Source organism: Camelus ferus, chromosome 7, assembly GCF_009834535.1.
Source record: "Camelus ferus isolate YT-003-E chromosome 7, BCGSAC_Cfer_1.0, whole genome shotgun sequence".
NCBI lineage: Eukaryota > Metazoa > Chordata > Mammalia > Artiodactyla > Camelidae > Camelus > Camelus ferus.
In genome coordinates, this window is record NC_045702.1 from 2916844 (window position 1) to 2935237 (window position 18394).

At 53.5% G+C, this 18394-nt stretch overlaps 1 protein-coding gene and 1 long non-coding RNA gene across 6 annotated transcripts in view; one reads left to right on the forward strand and one right to left on the reverse strand.

Moving 5' to 3' along the window:
* Positions 1–18394, reverse strand: part of DPP6 (dipeptidyl peptidase like 6) — an 846041-nt gene that overhangs the window by 33660 nt on the left and 793987 nt on the right. The window lies entirely within an intron of this gene.
* On the forward strand, positions 775–17882 carry LOC116664772. Its single transcript, XR_004321191.1, has 3 exons — positions 775–853; positions 1206–1210; positions 17871–17882. It is a non-coding gene; the product is annotated as an uncharacterized LOC116664772 (long non-coding RNA).

Consider the following 18394-nt stretch of genomic DNA (forward strand, 5'->3'; position numbering starts at 1 on the left):
GACGGACAGCAGAGGCCAGGCCCCTGGGGTCAGGGCGCGTCTTCCTAACTCTGTGCTTCAATGCGCCCAGTTAGAAGCGTGTGCTTTTAGATCATTCTAAGGACATGCAGCATCGTTTTACAAGGCAGTCCATTTGGTCTAGACCCCAGCAACCTAATTTTGACTCTCCAGACACAGCCCCATGTGGCCGTCGTTGACAGGAACAGGGGGTGGTCACTCCAGCCTCGGTCCCAAGCCACCTTCCAAGCCGCTTTGCTGGCTGCTCCTGGAGGAAGCCATCCCCTCCACTGGGCTCCTGTGACACGTGGTAAGAACTTTCCAGGGTAACAGGATTATGCTGCAAACATTCAGTTGTGTTTCGGCTTCCAGCCCCGAGGCCGTCCCAAGGTGGATGGCCCTGAGGGGGTCAGGCAACCACAGCCCAGGCCCAGCAGCCTGGGCAGCTGGAGTCCGGTCTACAGGTCGACCTCGCTCTTCTCTGTAGCAAAAGGAGAGTCCAGGAGGGAAAGGAGGCCTTTCTAAACCCTTTTTCCAATACTTTGAACATATATTCAGAGGCAGGCGTGGTGGTGTCTCTGACGGCATCTCGGCCCTGGGGGCTGGCCTTCCTGCAGGGCCCGAAGGACACCTCTGTCTGTCACTCTGTCTGGGTCTCTGTCCCCAGACACTGACGTGGCTCGTCTCCATCTTCATTAAGTCTCTGCTCAAGGCTTCCCCCAACCACCCAGTGGAAAAGGACCCCTGCACGCCCGTCCCACCAGCCTCCACCCGGGCCCGGCTCTTCACTGAGCTCCGCACGGACCGAGACACCAGAAAACCCCCGCGGCATGGATCTGCAGGCTATTTGCACGCTGTCCCTTTCAACTGCACTGGAACATGTAGGAAGAAACTCTGAAAACCTGTCTGGTTCACTGCCGCTCTTTCCAGCGTCTAGAACAGTGTTCAGCGCGCAGCTGGGGCTGGATTACACCTTTGTGGAGTGGACGCTGAATGAATGACCAGAAACCCGACAGGGGAGGGCTGCCCTTGGGCCCCAGGGACTCGGGAGGATGAGGGGAGAGAGGGGAGAGAAGGTAGGCGGGAAGCCGGTGGGCAGAGCGAGCCAGATCCGTCCTGGGGCCACCCAGGCTCCAGGGCTGTTCCTCGGCTTCAGGCCGGGGGCTCCGGGGCGCTGTGAGCCCACGAGGTGGTGCTTTGAGCTGGAGGAGACGTGCTACTCAGTGGCTTCCCTGGAATCATCAGGCTTCCTGCCGCTTCACGGGCCGTGCAACAAGGGAGCTGAAAGCCAGGGGGCTGCGGGCTGGACATCCTAGCCCAGGGCCCAGAGAGGGTGTGGCAGGAAAGCAATGGGTCTGAGGTGCCGCTAAGGGGTGAGATGCCCCGTGGGTCACACCAGCCATGGACCTCGCGGCCTGCCCACCGCCCAGGCTGGGGCCCAGACACCATCCAGTGCCCATCCAGGGTCTAGGGGTCCAATCCCCCACCGTGTGCCCCTTCTCCACTCTCCCACAGCTCGCACTGTCTACAAAAGTGCAGGCCAGCCAGCTATATTTGAATTTCAGATAAACTATGTGTATGTATTTTAGTATATATATGTCCCATGCAGCGCTGGGACTTGCTACAAAAATTTGTTGTTCACGTGAAATCCAATGTTACTGGGCGTCCTGACGTTTGATTTGCTAACTCTGATGCCCTCGACCGAGGGACAGGGAGGGGGCAGCAGTGACGTGGGACACCGCGCGTTTAACCTGAAGGGACAGCACTCACTGAAAGAGACCTAAACACTGGCTGTGGGTTTCAATCATCCAGCCAAACTAAGTTTTCCGGCTCCAAGACCCACCTCCCCCTGGGGAGCGCGTGGGGGAGACCAGATCAGCTCCTGACGGCTCTGCACAGTTTAGGGCGAGTCAATTTGCAAACAGAGCGGCTCCCACATCCTCATTAATAACACAAACAACCATTATCTATTTAGTGCCTACTACGGAGAAGGCGCTCTGCTGGGAGTTCAGCGTGAACAATTTCTAATCCTCACAGCAGCTCAGCAAAGCAGACGCTTCGAACCATACTTTTCAGATGAGAAAACACAGGTTTCGAGAGCTTTGTGTCCTCCTCTCGTCCACACAACAGGGAGGTTTCTGCGCCTGCATTAGTCCCTTCTCGTTTCTAAATTAGTGAACTTGCTACATGTTTTGTTTTTTTTTTAAATTCAAACACTAAAGAAAAGAATAAGTGACAAGTTAAAGACCCTTCTTACCATCACTGTCCAGCAGTAACTTAAATGGTTTTTAAAAATGGCCCAAAGTGTTTCTCTGCAAATATGTGGTCGTATTCACACATACGCAAATATTCAAACGCACAGATAAACCACCCAAAAGACACTTGCATGTAAATCTCAGCTTCAGCAAATCTTAAGGTTACATCACATTGCCCTAGGCTTGCTTTTTTGGTGTCTATTGTGTTGATTGTGAAGTCACCTGTCATTGCGTTTGTCTTTCATTTTTAGGTGATGTCTTTTGCATGTGTGGTTTTCTGTTTTTTTAACTGAAGTATAGCTCAGTGTACAATGTTGCGTCAATTTCCGGTGTGCCGCACCGCCTCTGTTTTAACAACATAAAACATAATCCACAGATCTGAGGTCGCCGGTGCGCCCTTCCCTGACCTGCCAGCTCCGTTTCCAGAGGTAACTGCTGCCTTGAAGTTAGTAGTTGTCATTTCCTGGCATATTTAGAAGACACTTTTGCCACATGGGATGTACTCATAATAACATGCAGTATAACATACAGCATATCTCATGTGCTGTGACACACATGGCCTCGATATCCAGACTGACGGGGCCAACGGCACAGCCACCGCGGAGGACCATTTAGCGATGGCTCTGAAACCCAAAGATCCTTGACACCTGACCAGACCGTCTACTCCTGGACCACGTCTCAGAGAGAGCCCTGCACGCGGACACAGGGGCCCACGTGGTGGACTGTCCTTCACGGCGACTGTGTCTGAGCTGCAGCTGCCCAGCTGGCCATGAGCAGGAGAGGGGCGACCCAGGTGCAGTCTCTTCAGCCAGCGGAGGGCCGCAGAGCACACGAGCCCTGGGCAAGCGTGAGAAGCACTGTGCTGCGTGACAGCATCAAGCCGCAGGATGGTACCCACTGTAATGCACAGTTGTATACAGACTTCCAGCAAGCCGTGAAACCTCGTCTTTAACAGATGCACCATGGTCCATGACACGGATACACCGCAATTCTCTGATCCATGCCCTGCGGATGGATGTTTGGGCTGTTTCCTTGTTTCTTCTTTACCATAAACAGTGCTGCAGAAATCCCTCTAACACGCGTCTTCGCCCACAGGAGAGAATGTGCTGGTTAAGCCGGTTACTAGCACTGTAACTGCCGTGTTGAAAAGGTTTTTCTGGTCAGTTTTCACTGAATAAGCTGTGGTTTTGAACACAACACCCCCAAATCTCAGGGCTTTAACACAAGGGAAGTTTCTTCCTTGCTAACGTTGCATCCTGATGACCAGGTCGGCGGAAGCCGGGCTGGTCTCCTGCAGGCAATGTCCTCATTCTCTGAAAGGGCAGCCTTTATCTGGGGCGGACATCACTTGCTGCCACGGGACACGGGAAGGGAGCTTGCAGAGGCACAGCGGCTCCTGGGACGTCCTGGGTTGAAGTTCATATCCGCTCCAGTGCCTTTGCCAATGCGATGGGAGGGAGGGTGGTCCCGGGAGGGTGGGCATGGGGACGAGGGCAGGTACCACGCCAGGCACAGACCCCAGGACTCCAACAAACACTGTCTCGTCAGCCTCCAACTAACGGTGTATGGAGGGCTATGTTACAACTTAAAAAAAAGAAGTATGGGTTTTTTTGTTAACTATTCTAATGGGCAAATATTACATCTTGGTATTGCTTTAACTTACAATCTTCAAATTTTGAGTGGAGTCAGACAGCTTTCTGTGTTTGGCACGCGCGTGTGTGTGTGTGTGACTGCAAACTGCCCCTCCCTGCTTTGTCCCCTTAAATCGCACTGTCACCTGCTCTCACGCCAGTTAGGGCCCACTCTTTACTGCTGCAGGTTTCTCTCCTGTGTTCTTTCTAACTTGTCGCCTGAAAAGTGCTGCAAGTACCCCTGGCAGCAACTGTCACACTAAAGTTCACTTTTAAAGACACAACTGCTCTTACCAAGCGTCCACCCCACCCCAGACAGACAGACAGACACACGCATGCCGGGATCCCTGTGCCGGGGGTGCGCGTCACCCGGGGCCTAATCTGAACCGGGAGCCAGTGCCACAGACAAAACGTGTGCTGAACGATCAACCGCGAAGGGAGGAAGGTTCCTAAGCGTGTACTTGGCCGTCACGTATCAAGGCAGCAAATTTAACTGCAGCTCGAGGAGGACCATCGAGTCCACCCCCGTGTCCCTGTGCTGCGGTTCGGGCTGCTGTCTCCCTGAGACACGCCGCACCCCGCCCGTTCCTCTAAGCTCCCGGGGCAGCCGTCTCCACTGACAGGATCTGGATTACACTCTTTTTTGAGAGCTGCATCACAAGCGTGTCATCCTGTCATTTTAACATAGACTATTCTTTAGGATAGCCGAACAGAAACAGTATGAATAAAAACTACATTTAACTGAAGAGGACACAGAACTAAAGTGACAAAGCAGCCTTGTGTGTAGTTTAAACCTGTTGATTGTAACCTCACCCCATCCAACGAGCCAGACGCTGTCTGAAGGTCAGGCCGTCCTCTGGGAGGGGGTGCCCTCCATCCACAGCCATCAGCGGTCCAGGAGCTGCGTTCTCCCCCTCACACTGCCATCACGCGGGCTTCTCTGGCCCGGGTGGTCCCGGCCCACTGCCCCGTGTGAATTTTAAAGTTACCCCCTCGTTTTGAGATTGCTGTGGCGCGTAGGTTCCTGAAAACTGAGGAAAACACTGAAAACAAACTTCCTTATAAGAAATGAAGTAGCAGCAGCAGATTCCCAGCTGAGAGGAAAACACTCGGACTTGGTGATGCTCCGACCCGAGTGCTGCTCCTCCAGGGCGTCCGTGAGGAAACAGGAAACACGCTAACTACGGGAGCGGCACCCGAGCCTCGGGGGGGTGCCCTCCCGACTCACTGAAACCGTTAAGCCTGCTGTGCTGACGGGCCCCCGGAGGGGCTTCACTGCGGAGGGTTTAGGGCGGTTTCTTCACTTCTTCTTCCAAGTGATCTTAGGTGCGTCCAGCCAACAGCTGCCTGCCTGGCCGCGCTGCTCTGTGCAGCGGAAGCCCTTGCCGTGTGGCACTGCTCCCCAAAGTCCCTCCTCCTCCGTGTCTGGGCACAGGCTGTCGTGGCCCCAGCCCGGGACACGGCGCGGTCGCTGCAGAGGCGCCGGGAGGCGGCGGCGCGCTGCGGGCTGCCCCTCCTCTCACACGTCCTCTCCGCGCTTTCCTTCTGCTCTGCGTGTCATTCAGCCTGACAGACACTGAGACTCTACCACGGGCAAGGCACAGCGCCAGGTGCAGGGGACAGCGGCAGAGGCAGACCAAGCATTTGCCACCAAGGAGCTCAGAGTCTCGGACAGGAGCCCAGCCGCGCTTTGCCGACAGCCACCAGAGGCAGGGGCACGGCTCGGAAGTCTGCCCGCCCTGTGAGCAAGGGCGCCCTCAGGAGACCTGTCCTGGCTCCAGCTCTGCCGCCGGCGCTCTGGTGGTTCCCACCCAGCGACTCTTCTTCCCCGAGTCGCACCTGGAGGACACAGGGCTGCTGAGGCCTGTTCTGAGTGAGGGTGGCAGAGGCTGCGGGGCAAGCGGGAACAGCCGCCGCCTGGGCGCAGGGAGACGCCGGCTCATCTCCCCAGCTCCCGGGGGACGGACGCGGGCTCTTCCGGAGACGAGAACGCTGCGCTCGGAGGCCCCGCCCCGAGACGAAGGCGCGTCAGCCGGCAGTGGGCATGAGGATGGACAGGAGGAAAGTGTGGACGGAGAAGCAGGGCCGATATTCTGGCTCCTTCTCGGCCGCCCTTCCAGGCATGTTTTTGGCGAGCCTTAGGCTAGAGGAGCTGCCTTATGAAAGCACACAGTTGTATTTCTCTGCACATCCCCATCATCTAGTAAATATCTGGGTCTCGCTGTTACGCCTACTGACACCCTGATGCACACGCTTCTCTACTCACGTGGGGAAGCACGCGTGAACGCACGTGCGCAGACAGAAACACGTGCATCATGGTTCTCTCTGCCCCGCCCTAATACTTCTTAAGCCCGTGGTAGGCAAGCCTGTCTCATGGCTGGGGCACCCCGGAGCACACCCAAGAGAGCTAACGCTCAGCCTGAAGTGCAGAGCCGTGCGCTCACCGACGCAGAACAGTGACACTTGCTGAGCCTTTGCTCACAGAGAGGTGACCGCCATGAGAACAGCACTCGGTTAGCGACAGAGACTATTTTGGCTCAAGTTAAAAATCTGACTTCCCAGTTTTTATTGTTCCCAAGGGGGAAAATAAATTGAAGCAAGTGAATCCACAACCAACACATGAGGTAGTTTTGGTCAACAAAGACCCTGCTGCCGGGCGGGGAGAAATGCCAGTTACAGAAAGGGAAGCGCTGAGTTGCAGACCTGCAAACAGAAAATATTTATTTTTGTGTCTCTGGTTTCCAGTCCCGTTCATTTCAGAAGATTAATTTACACCTGCGTGACTGGACGGAGACAGGTGACAACCAAAGATGAAAGCGAGGTGCTTAAAAAGGACGTGGAACTGGAACGCAAAACAGGCACCAGCATAAAAGAAAATCTGCAGAGACGGCGCTGCCCTCGCTCCTCCCGCTGCGTCCTCAGAGGGCGTCTCTGTGACAGGCGATTTCCACCAGAAGCGAGACTCACAGTAGGTCAGCCACGGAGACTCTGGAGGTCTGGCCACCCCCTGCCCCCTGAATCTCTCTTAGCACCAATGAATGGTTTCAAGGACCAGCGGCCGGTGGGGCGGATGCGAGGGAGGCTCTGGCCAGCGGAGACCACGGCCCGCTGCCCCGCGGGGCAGGGCACCCGCATCTCCTTGTCCGCCGGCTCGTGAATTATGTGCGCCTGGTGCACAAGGCTTCCACGCTGGGCGATGCTGTCACACTGACAAGCGGGGCCGGCCGAGCTGCTACACCTGCTGCCGACAACTAACATACCTGCTCCGCAGACACGCCTCCCTAGTCAGCCCTGCAGACTTGGCTGCTGTTTGATTTCGAAGCCTTGCCGTCACTGACAGCAAGCCTGGGATTTGGGGGTCCCCCTGCCACACCCCACAGCACTGAGTCTTGCTTCAGTCCAATTCGTGTGTCCAGCGGACTGGAAAGCGAGCGTGTTTCCTACGCACGCGGGTGAGTGACATCACGCGGCGGGGGTCGCAGAGAGTGCCGGGCTGTTCTGCACCCTCACTAACAACGGGGAGAGTGTCACTTTGCCCTTTACAGTCACATGAAACCCACTGCTCTAGAAATGACGAGTGACACGCAGGCATGTTTGGCAAGAGAAACCATCCCAATCAGAAAAAAGCGAGGGGCCCCCGGCATGCTCCCCGGAGTCAGCTAGCGTCTTTGGCGGCTGATTCGCAGAAGCGCTAGGCTGTGGGAACCAGCTGCGGTTAAGCCGCAGCAGCACCTTCGCGCCCCGTATGCATCAGCCTGGGGGCAGCTTTCAGCTGTTTCGCAGAATTCACAGAATACAGAGCATGAAAAGAGGAGCTCGGTTTTATTAGTTTTGTGGGATTAGGCAAACTACAGGAGAGACGATGAAACATACACTGGTGGTCTCATCTGTCCCTTGCGTGGTGGAGCTGGGATCTGCACCGGTGGGGGGGTCCGGGCTTTCCCGAGTCTGCTTCCCGCAGCTCCTGGAACTAACGCGCCTCTCCGACTTGTGATAGCACGTCTCACCGTCTGCCTGAATCGTGACGCAGTAGTCCCGTGATGAATTCTGAGTTCTGCTTTGAGTTGCAGTACGATTATGTCTCACCTTTTCAACTGTACATGGACCTTGAGAACCTACTTCATACAGCTTTGCCTCCCACATGGGGAAAGGTACAGTGTCTGACTCCTAGGAAGTGGCCAACTGATATTTGCTGCTTAAATGAAGGACAAAGGCTTCACTGACAGGACACACGCCTTGGGAAAGTGTGAGGTGGGCGCAGCCAGGCCCAAGGCTGGGGCATGTTCTCGTGAACAACCTCAGAGCTGCCTGTTACCTGTTTTACAGGTTAGCTTGTATTTCTAAAAAGTGCAAAAGATCATTTAGAGCTAAATTTGTAATGAAGGTACTTTAAGTTTGATGTTTACAGCAACTGTCAACAGTCAGCCTGTTACAAAGCGAGGAGCCTTGGATTCCTCGGGAGCCCGTTACATGATGATCACATGACAAGGGGTACCCCAAACCCTTCCGAGCTGCATCCTCTCATTGGAAGAAGTTGCTCTGCAACCTGAGAAGAGCGGTGCTTGTCTGGATGCACGCGTTACAGCCTGCAAAACAGGCTCCTTTTTATGAACACAGTGAGGCTGGGCTGCATTGTAGGTCGTCCTTCCTTTTGAACTTGATTGTATCTCGACCCAGGACTGGGGGCTCTGGCGAGTGGGGACCTCACGAGGTCTGTCCGCCTGCCTGCTCCTGCCTCCCTGCCCGGGCTGCCCGCCTCCTTCCCCCTCACGCCCTCACGGTCGGTCCCCTGAATTGAAGCAGGAGACTCGCCAGATGCCAGGTGTGTCCCCGACGGCAGGGACCTCAGTTCTCAGTAGTGTCTGTGAGGCAGGGATGACGCTACCTGCCTTCAGGGTAACGGGGTGACTACGAGCTGACCCACTAACGCTCCTGGCACTTGGCAGGCAGTACTCGAGGTCCAAGCTTCCTGCTTTTCTCCTGGGGACTCAGGGATATAGAAGAAGGAGGTCACATCATTCAAAGGGAAGTGGTTCCACACTCTGCTCTCTCGAAGCACCACATCCGACTCCCCGATAGACACCCTCGGTCGTGCCACCTCCTGTCGCCATGGTAACATCCTCAGTGCTGCCCTCCTCACCTCTCTGCCCAGGGTCCCCACCCAGTTCTGACCTGGGCACTCTTCCGATGAACACCATTGAGTCGTTCTCCATTGCCCGCAGGATAACGCCGGGACCCTTGGCACGAAACAAGACCATTCAGACCTCACCCTGGGCCTCCCAGCACACACCGCCCGAACCCCGCGTTCCCTCAGAGAGGAGCTGGGCCGCTGCACAGGTTCGTGCACGCCCTCCCTCCTCCCCCGCGCCCCGCCCTCCTGGGCTCCTCCAAGCCCCTGCATCGTCTTCGAGCCTCAGTTCTCACGTATTCCCTGCGGTGGTGCTTTCTCTGACTGTCCCTTCCTTTGTCACACCACTGTGACAAAACCAACAAAAATAAAAACAGCAGCAGCAGTTCATGATTATGCCTTGATCATAACGGGCCGCACTGTTCTAAGTGTTCTACACATAACAACTCATCCGTCTTCACAGCAGCCCTCGGAAATAGGTCCTGCACCCCCATTTCACAGAGGAGTAAACTGAGGCACAGGTTTGTCTGTGGCACTGCTGGGACCGACTCCAGGCACACTCTACCCGTGTGGTCGCCGGCACGCACACACCTTTATGATAAAGCGCAGCGACCCTGCCTGCTCATCTCAGCGGCACCACTGGTCAGCTGAGCGCCCTTGGCGAGTTACTCTGACCAGCTGGTCCTGAGTTTTTTCACCTGAAAGAGTAGTTCTGAGGACTAAATGACACACACACACTGTGCCTCGCACAGACATGTGCCTGTGATTGTTACTTTTAGATCATTACTACCATACAGTCAAAGGGCTATTAACATCCATTCACCTGATGGTCACATGGCAAAGACAGGGGGGAGGGGTTAGGGAATGACCGCCCAGAGCCCCCGCGCCACAGGAGGCTTCTGCAGGAATCCTACACATGATGACAAGCTTGAGCTTGGTCAACGTGCCCTGCACCATCACAGCCCCGACACCCCTGTTCCCTCGTCCCCAGAGCTCCCGGCTGAGGGCTGAGGGCCACTGTCTTCAGAATGGCTCCACATTCTGTGAGCTGTTTACATCCGCACAGCCCAGCCAGGTGGGCCAGGCACGAGGAGGCACCCCTGTCCTCCACACGCACCCGGAGCGTCTCTCTCCAGACCTGCTGGTCCTTTAGGGTGGCACGAGGGCCCCTCCCTGGAGCTGCATTCCCCCCGCACCCCCGAGGGCTGCCATCCTGAGTTCCCCGCCTGCAGTCTCTGTCTCATCCCTGCACCTGGATCACCGAGCATCCGAGGCTGGACAACACTGTGCGCACCTGGCAGAGAAACTTCCCAGAACAGCTGCTCAATGAGCCACCCACACTCCCTGAGGCTACACGGAGGCCCTTGGCACAACTGCTTTTCATTTCCGTGGAGCAGACTTCCCTTATGACTTAACCCCTTCTGCCCCCATTCCTTTAACCTGCAGCGCGAGCTGACAGAATTGGGCGGGAGGCTTCCACAGGGACAGCTGGGAGCTTCTTGAGGGCGGCCACCTCCACACTGGGCGCCCCAGTCAGTTCCCTTTCAGAGAAGAGGCGCCATGACTGACAAGACACTGGAAAGCGTCTGGGTCAGAGGATCCTTAAGCTCCCTTGTGCCCTAACAGTCCACGAGTCTAAAAGCAGCCCCGACAGCCCCGCTGGGGGCCCTCAGTTCCCTGAACTACTCAGCACTTGCTCCGCTGCTCCCATTACCCCTCTGCTTCCTTCTGGTGCTGTTGCTCTCACGAAAACGCGTCATCTCAGCCGGCTGCACCCCAGGACCTGGGGGGCGAGGGCGGGCGGCAAGGCCCGCTGGGCCCCCAGAGTCTCCTGCAAACGGAGGACCCTGATTTAAAAAAATAACTGAACAAATTCAAACAGTGTAGCATCTCCTAGGGGTCGTGGCGGGTGCGTGGATATAGAGGTTTGACTTTCTTTGCTTTGGGGTGGAAATGGTGGAAACAGAAGTGAAAAAAAAAGTAAATGAGCACAGATGTTAGAAGCTGGGTAGGCACTGTTCTAGGAAACTTCAGCAGTGGGGAGAGACGGGCAAGACGTGGACAACGACACAAACACAGCGAGTTTCGTGTGCGGCTGTGCGGGCCGCTGTGGTTGGGCCTGTTTACCTCCTGTGTGGGGCCACGCGCGTGTATGTGTGCATCAGTGTGTGCGTGTTGTCCGCAGACGTGCCCACGCCAGCCCAGGACTCCTTGTAGAAACTCATCCTTTCAGGGGGGAGGGTAGCTCAGTGGTAGAGCGCGTGCTTGGCATGCCCGAGCTCCTGGGTTCCATCCCCAGGACCTCCATTAACTAACTAACCAACTAACCAACTAACCCTAATCTCTTCCCCCCACCCCTCACAAAACCAACAAAAAGGCAGCCTACTGGGTGGGAGAAGATACTTGCAAACAACGCATCTGAAAAGGGGTTCATGTCCAAAAGCGACCAAGAACTCACACAACACAACCACCAAAAGAAAAAAAACCTCAAAGAAAACCCCCAAAACTCACCTTTTCAAAATTTCCTCCTGTTAAAATAAAATCTCTTCCCCTAATTTCCTCATTTTTTTTTACCCTGTCAGTGAGCAACATAGAATAATTTAAACAAAATTAAGGACATATCCACACCACAGTGAACTATTTTATAACACACTTGAACGCCCTGTGAAGGAGTAGAAATATAATTTGAGGAGCCACGCGAGTGATGCTCTTAATTAACTTTCTTTCTCCTGCCTCGGCCGCCGTGTGGCTAAAGTGGGACAGGACGGGCGTCCCTCTGCAACACCAGCCTCCTGGCCGAGAGCCATTTTCATCCGAAGGCTGAGATACCCAAGTGGGCTGGGCCTGGTGAGCCAGGGTGGGGGGACCACTTCGGGGAGACAGTTGAACCGAGTCAACCAAATGCTTTATCACCCTCGGGTGGGCCGCTCTCTGAGTCGGGGTGGGGGGCACATCTTGGAGGTAATGCTTCAAGGCCAGACAGCCTTCTGAAAGGCCCTGGAGGCACAGAAATGAAGCTCACAGCAGTTAAACACAAGTGCGGCCAGAGCTCAGGCCCTGCTGGCTTCAGTGCATCAAAAGTGGAGGGAAAGATGGAGATCCCTGAAGGTCCCAGGGCGTGATACCCTCTCCCCACGGCCGGGACACAAACTACCTTAAAATGATTTCCCCCTTCAGCTGTAGCTTTCGTAGCACGACAGGATTAACAGGCATGTTGGATAAATGTTATATTCACTGTTTTTCATTGATTCTAAGACTGGTCTCAGAGACCTGGAGGCTGGAGGCTGGGATCAGGCGCAGGCAGGGCCTGTGGGGGAGGGCCCTTCCTCATCTCCTCCGGCTTCCAGGGGGCCATCAACCCTTGGGGCTCCTGGTCTGCAGACGCGTCATGCTAAGCTCTGCCTCTGTTGTCACGAGGCATCTGCTGCCTCATGTGTGTGTGTGACTCTTTTCCTCTTCTTGTAAGGACACCAGTCATGCGGGATTAAGAGCCTGCCCTACTCCAGAATGACCTCATCTTATTTCATTACATTACAAGCAGCGATCTTATTTCCAAAGTTACAATCTGAAGTACAGGGGAGTTAGGACTTCAGCATATTTGGGGAGACACAGTTCAATCCACAACAGGGACCTAGAGGCAGACCTTTGTCAGAAAAGCCACTTACGATCCAGGCTGACCCTGTTTGTGGAAGCCAGTGCCATCCTCCCTCCCCCCAAGGACACCCTCCCATATATATCTTACTGGGGCCAAATTTCAAGACACCTCTGGGCCAAGGAAATACAGCCCGAAGTGGGGCCCTGTCATCCCTCCCTGGGTGGTTGTGCCTGTCGCTGGGTGCCCAGGACACATCCCTTTAGAATCTTGTTCACACTGCAGACAAAGTCTCCAAAGCAGACCAGAGAATGAAGAGGGGGCTGTCCAGGTTCCAGGCCCACGAGTGATGACAATTCCTGCAATGAACACACTCAGCTTTCCTCCCTAGCCCTGACATCATGATCCCACAGCAGTGCAGACAGGGTTGGTTAAGAGCATAAACTCAAGCTCAAACTGAGCCTTCCCACTTAACAAACGTGCAACCCAGACCTTCAACATCCACTTCGTCTAGTCCTGAGGCCACCATTCACTGTTTCTTGTACCCAGAAAGTAAATAAATTCTTTTTCCACAGATATATTCAGAGATAAACTTTGGTCATTTTAGCCTATTTTTGCACAGATTGGAAAATTAATAGCCATTATTAACTGACTGCTACATGAATTTATGTTGCCAGTCATCAGAAACCAGAGGGGAAATTTCCCCTCACTACAGGGAACAGGTGAGAACGACAGAAGGCCCCACCTCTGAGGTATGAGGTCACAGCTGAGAGAACAACAGCAACAACAGAAATGTCATCATCAGCATCACTGACCACACTATCCTCACTGACATAAATGTTGTCTGCAACAGACAGTTCCATCATCAGCACCGTCACCACCACCAACCACACCATCAGCACCACCATCATTAACAGCACCATCAACAGCACCACCATCACCACCACCACCACCACCATCATCAACACCACCACCAACACCACCATCACCATCATCAACACCACCATCAACAGCAAAGACAACACCACCTTCATCAACATCAACAACATCAACCATTATCCTAGTTTTACAGATGGGGCAGCCAAGGCACAAGAGGTCACCTCCTCTTGCTTCCTTCTTGATGAAGGCCCTCCTTTGTTACCAGTTACCAACCATCCCCTTTCTGGGCAACTGCAGCACTTACAGTGCTTCCCAATTTGCCAAATTCTGCCTTTTATAACTCTCCGTTGGTTGTACATCCTTGACGTAAGTTCCAGAAGCACAGGGACCTGCAGCTTCATGCTCTGACCTGTCCGTGCCCATCCTGTGGGTGAGGGAGCCCGTCTCCAGCAGAGACGCTTGGCAACCCCGCTCCCCTCCTGTGCTCGTCCGCTCCCTTGACCAGCTGTCAATCGTGCAGACTTTGGGCTACTGGGGGCAGGCCTCTCCCTCCTGCTCACGTTTGCACACCCACACACAGCCCCGCACCTGGCACCTCGTGGGCATCAAAGGCAGACTTCTCAAACTGGAGGAGGCACCAGGCACTGGGAGACCACTGGTAACTCAGCCCCCACGCCTGGAGGACGAGGGGCAGATACTTGGGGCTGCAGTGCCCTCTTGTGTCTGGGGCCTCACTGGGGCTCAGGACGCTCAGGTCTGGGGAGCAGATGTCTGAGGAGAGCCATCAGCAAAAAAGTTTGTTTTCCCAGAGCAAAAGTGGTGTCATGGGCACCTGTAGCGATGAAACACTGGTTCTAGTCCTGGCCCTGCCCTAACTAGCCACGTGATGAATGGAGAGTGAATATTCTCATCTGTAAAGTGGGTGGTGGCTTTGCCGGAGGGGAGAGGGGGTGAAGGGCTGACTTTCAGAGCAGCGGTTTTGTTAGGGAGAGCCTCCTGTGTCTGTGACTTCCCCGAGGTCAAGGGCGGGCACAGAGCTGGGGCGCTCCCCGGCTTCTCCCTGTCCCCTGCACACATCGTAGGGCAGCTCTGACCCCATGAAGCCACACGCCTGTTACGTGTCCTCCCTGCAAACACGACCCCGCAGGCAGGAACCCTCTCATACTCTGTGTCCCTAGTAGCTGCTCATAACTGAGCTGACCGGATGAGCGGGGTGTCGGTCAGAACCGCCCCAGGGAAGTGCAGGGGTGAAGGGGCAGTCACTGCTGAGAGGTGAACCGGGCAGGTTTTCGCTTTTTCAGTGAGATGGACTGCATCCTACTTTGCAAAGCCTCATGATAAGTTACTCACATCTGTTAAATTTGTGATAAGACACTGCTTTTGTATTTTTGGTAAAGAAATGTCAACATCTCTTGCTAGTGGCTTACTTTACACACACAGCTAAGTTCCCTGATGCTCTGTTTTTTTTTCCCAAACTTTTAATTTACTTTTTAATGGCCGTACTGGGGATTGAATCCAGGACCCTGTGCATGCTAAGCGTGTGCTCTACTACTGAGCTACACCCACCTCCTTTGATGCTCTTGAACTGAGAAGACAGAGACCAGCTCCCCGAAGGTCGCGGTCGGAGCGGGGACTCAGATGTAGGTCTGGACATGCAGTTCAAGGAGCTGCAGTGACCAGGCGGCTCCCAGCTCTCTACACGCTTTCTTGTTGTTAAAAGGAAAACTGATTAAAACTTAACAAAAATACAGCCATTCAGACTAAGTGGAAAAGTCTAAACTGAGTTTGTGAGGAATCAGATTTAAAGAGATTTTTTAAAAAAGAAACAATGTTTTGCAACTTTCTAAGCGATTGCTATCTGCTAAATTGAGACCACAGATCACACAGAAACTAGCACGGAAACCAGAGATGGTGCGCGAACGTGGAACTGAAAGGCAACAGGACCCTGCGCCCCCAACCCCCCACCTCTCGTTCATAGAAAAGCTGACGTCTCCCTGCCTCCCCGGGTCTCAGAAGAGCAGCTCCAGCAGCTGATGAGGACCAGCCTGCAGGCGCTGGGGGACGGCGAGGGCTCTGACCACCTGTCTCAGCGACTAACTGAGGTCACTCCCCCTTTTCTCTTTCAAACTTTCATGGCTGAACAGAACCTTGGGAGATGGTTTTCTGGGGGGGATGCTGGGTCCACCAGATTGCAGCCATTCTAGCTAAAAGCAACTTTCCTTTTTGTCACCAAGGCTTTGCCCCAGGATCATACCCCTGCCCCTCCCTAGAAACCAGTTACTCTTATCTAAGTCCCCGGAGGCAGCAGCAGAGAAGAAACAAGAACTGGTTAGAACTGACGGAGTCCAGGGTGGTGGAGGATGGGACCTCCAGTGGACCTTGAGCCTCATTATACGATCATCGTCATATATTAGCTGCTAAGAGACCCACCCACCATGACAGCTGACAATCACCATGACAACCACCAAAAAAGCCCATACAAGGACAGAAAAGCCGGTGCAAGGGCTGAGTGGCCCCATCACACCCGGCAGGAGGCCGAGATGGCAGAAGCCGCCCACAGAAGCCCACGTGGCCCGACACGGGCAGGAGTCGTCCCTCCCTCCCGTCTCAGCTTACAGTTCCCTGTTCCAGCACTTTTCTTCCATTTCCTCTTCTGAGAAATAAAAGCAGCTTTGCTCTATCCTCTGCCTCGGCTGTGAATTCTTTCCAGGCAGCAGGCGAGGACCCACACTTTGAGGGGCATCCTAATTAGGGGTCTCACTATTGGTTAACAGAACCAACATCCCTACAGCAGTCTTTTCTTATTGTTTTGTTTTTTCAAAGAAAAACTTTTTTCTTTCAAAATTTCTATTCAGCTCTGCCTAAGTTCTCAGTAACTCTAAATCATGGGCACATGGATTACAGAGGGTTTATTCCATAGCTCCAAGGCACTGATGTCAACCAGCGACGGGAGAAAGCTTGAAGGTATCCATGGAAACCACTGGAGAGTCTGGAGAGGGTGTGGAGACAAGGGAACCCTCCTGCTCTGTTGCTGGGAATGCAGTTTGGAGCAGCCGCTATGGAAAACAGCATGAGATGCTTCAAAAAACTAAAACAGACCCATCATATGATCTAGCAATTGCATTCCTGGCCATATGTATATATATGGAGAAAACTCTAATTCAGAAAGATACACGCACCCCAATGTTCATAGCAGCACTATTTATAATAGCCAAGGCATGGAAGCGACCTACATGTCCATCGACAGACGACTGGTCAAAGAAGAGGTGGTATATTTATACAATGGGATACTACTCAGCCAAGAAAGAATAAAACAATGCCACTCGCAGCAACATGGATGGACACAAATGAACTTACTTACAAAACAGAGACTCACGGACATAGAAAACAAACTTACGGTTACGAGGGAGCAGGGTGGAGGGACAAACTGGGAGTACTTTCAGATACTAACTGCTACATGTAACATAGATAAACAACAAGGCCCTACTGCAGCGCACAGGAAACTATATTCAGTATCTTGTAATAACTGATAGTGAAGAAGAATGTGAAAAAATTACATGTGTCACTGAATCACTATGCTGTACACCAGACGTTAACACAACATCGCAAACCGACTATACTTCAATTAAAAAAAAAACAAAAATAAAATGACACATTGCTTTATTTTGATTGCTTTTGATCCCGTTTCTTCGTTTGCAACATTTCTGTTTTAAAAATATTAAATGTTCATATTTTGACATCTCATAAGCAGACTCTGACGCGTGACGCAGTGACCCCTCGGGGCTGGGCTGGGTCTCCGTGCTGCCTGAATACCTGCCACTGTCCCCTCACGTTGCTGGGGCTCAGTGCGCCGCTGCTTTAGAGTCCACGTGTAAGTGGTATCGTGTGATACTTGTCTTTCTCTGTCTGACTTACTTCTCTTAGTGCATCGACTCGACAGATACTCAGGCACTAGCAGGCTGCCGTGCAGAAGCCAGTCACACGTGTCCTGCCTCTGCGGGGCGCTTAGCGCCTGGAAGGGAAAGTTTTGTATCTTGTACAACAGATAAAAGAGGCAAAAAATGCTTTCAGGGCCCCAGGGAGGAAGGAGACGGTGTGATTAGAGAAAGCCCACAGGTTGGATCTTGGAGGCCGTGTGAGATACTTCACAGGTCTAGTAGGGTCAGCAAAGAGCTTTCTAGGCACTGAAGTAACAGTGGAAAGCTGTAGCCGTTTCTCCCAGCTCTGGCCCTCAAGGGAAGGGCAGCGGTGGTTCTGGAGGTCTGGTTTGAAGTTCATGGATGTCGAAGGTGATTAACAAAGGGCTGTGACCTTCATCTACGCTCCCCAATCTATAGTATGCTCATCTGGTATCCATGGAAACAGCCTCAGTGCCTTCTTGGATTGAGCTGAAGAGCACATGCTACAGCTGTGAACTTTCAATGCTAGTAAGACATTGTTTTTATCTGCTCTGTGTCAGCTCCTCTAACATTTCACTTGGAAACTGGTCGTGCCGCTCTGACCCGGGGGTGGGGCCCTACGGGCCAGGTAGGGTCCATGCGGCCAGACTGTGGGCAGCCTTGGACGCTATTTTAATTTTCTTGGTCATCACGCTTTTCACCAATCACGTTATGTCCCCAGATACCTAGCTTTCACCGCCAACGTGATCCACTTACATGAACTTTTCAAAAATCCATCCATGCTGTTCCATTGATGGTCTCCATCTCAGTGGCCCAGAGGTGCATTCAGTTTTTACTTTTATGCTTCTTCTCCCATTTTACTTAGAAAAGGGAGAAATGCATGTGCCCAGGAAGACATCTGGCAGAGAAACAATCTTTAGGGAATATGGTTGGGTGGCCAGGAGCAGAGAGGGCTGGTCAGAGGGAGGCCCTGAAGGCAGACGGAGGACTTAAGGCTCCTATCACCTGGAGTC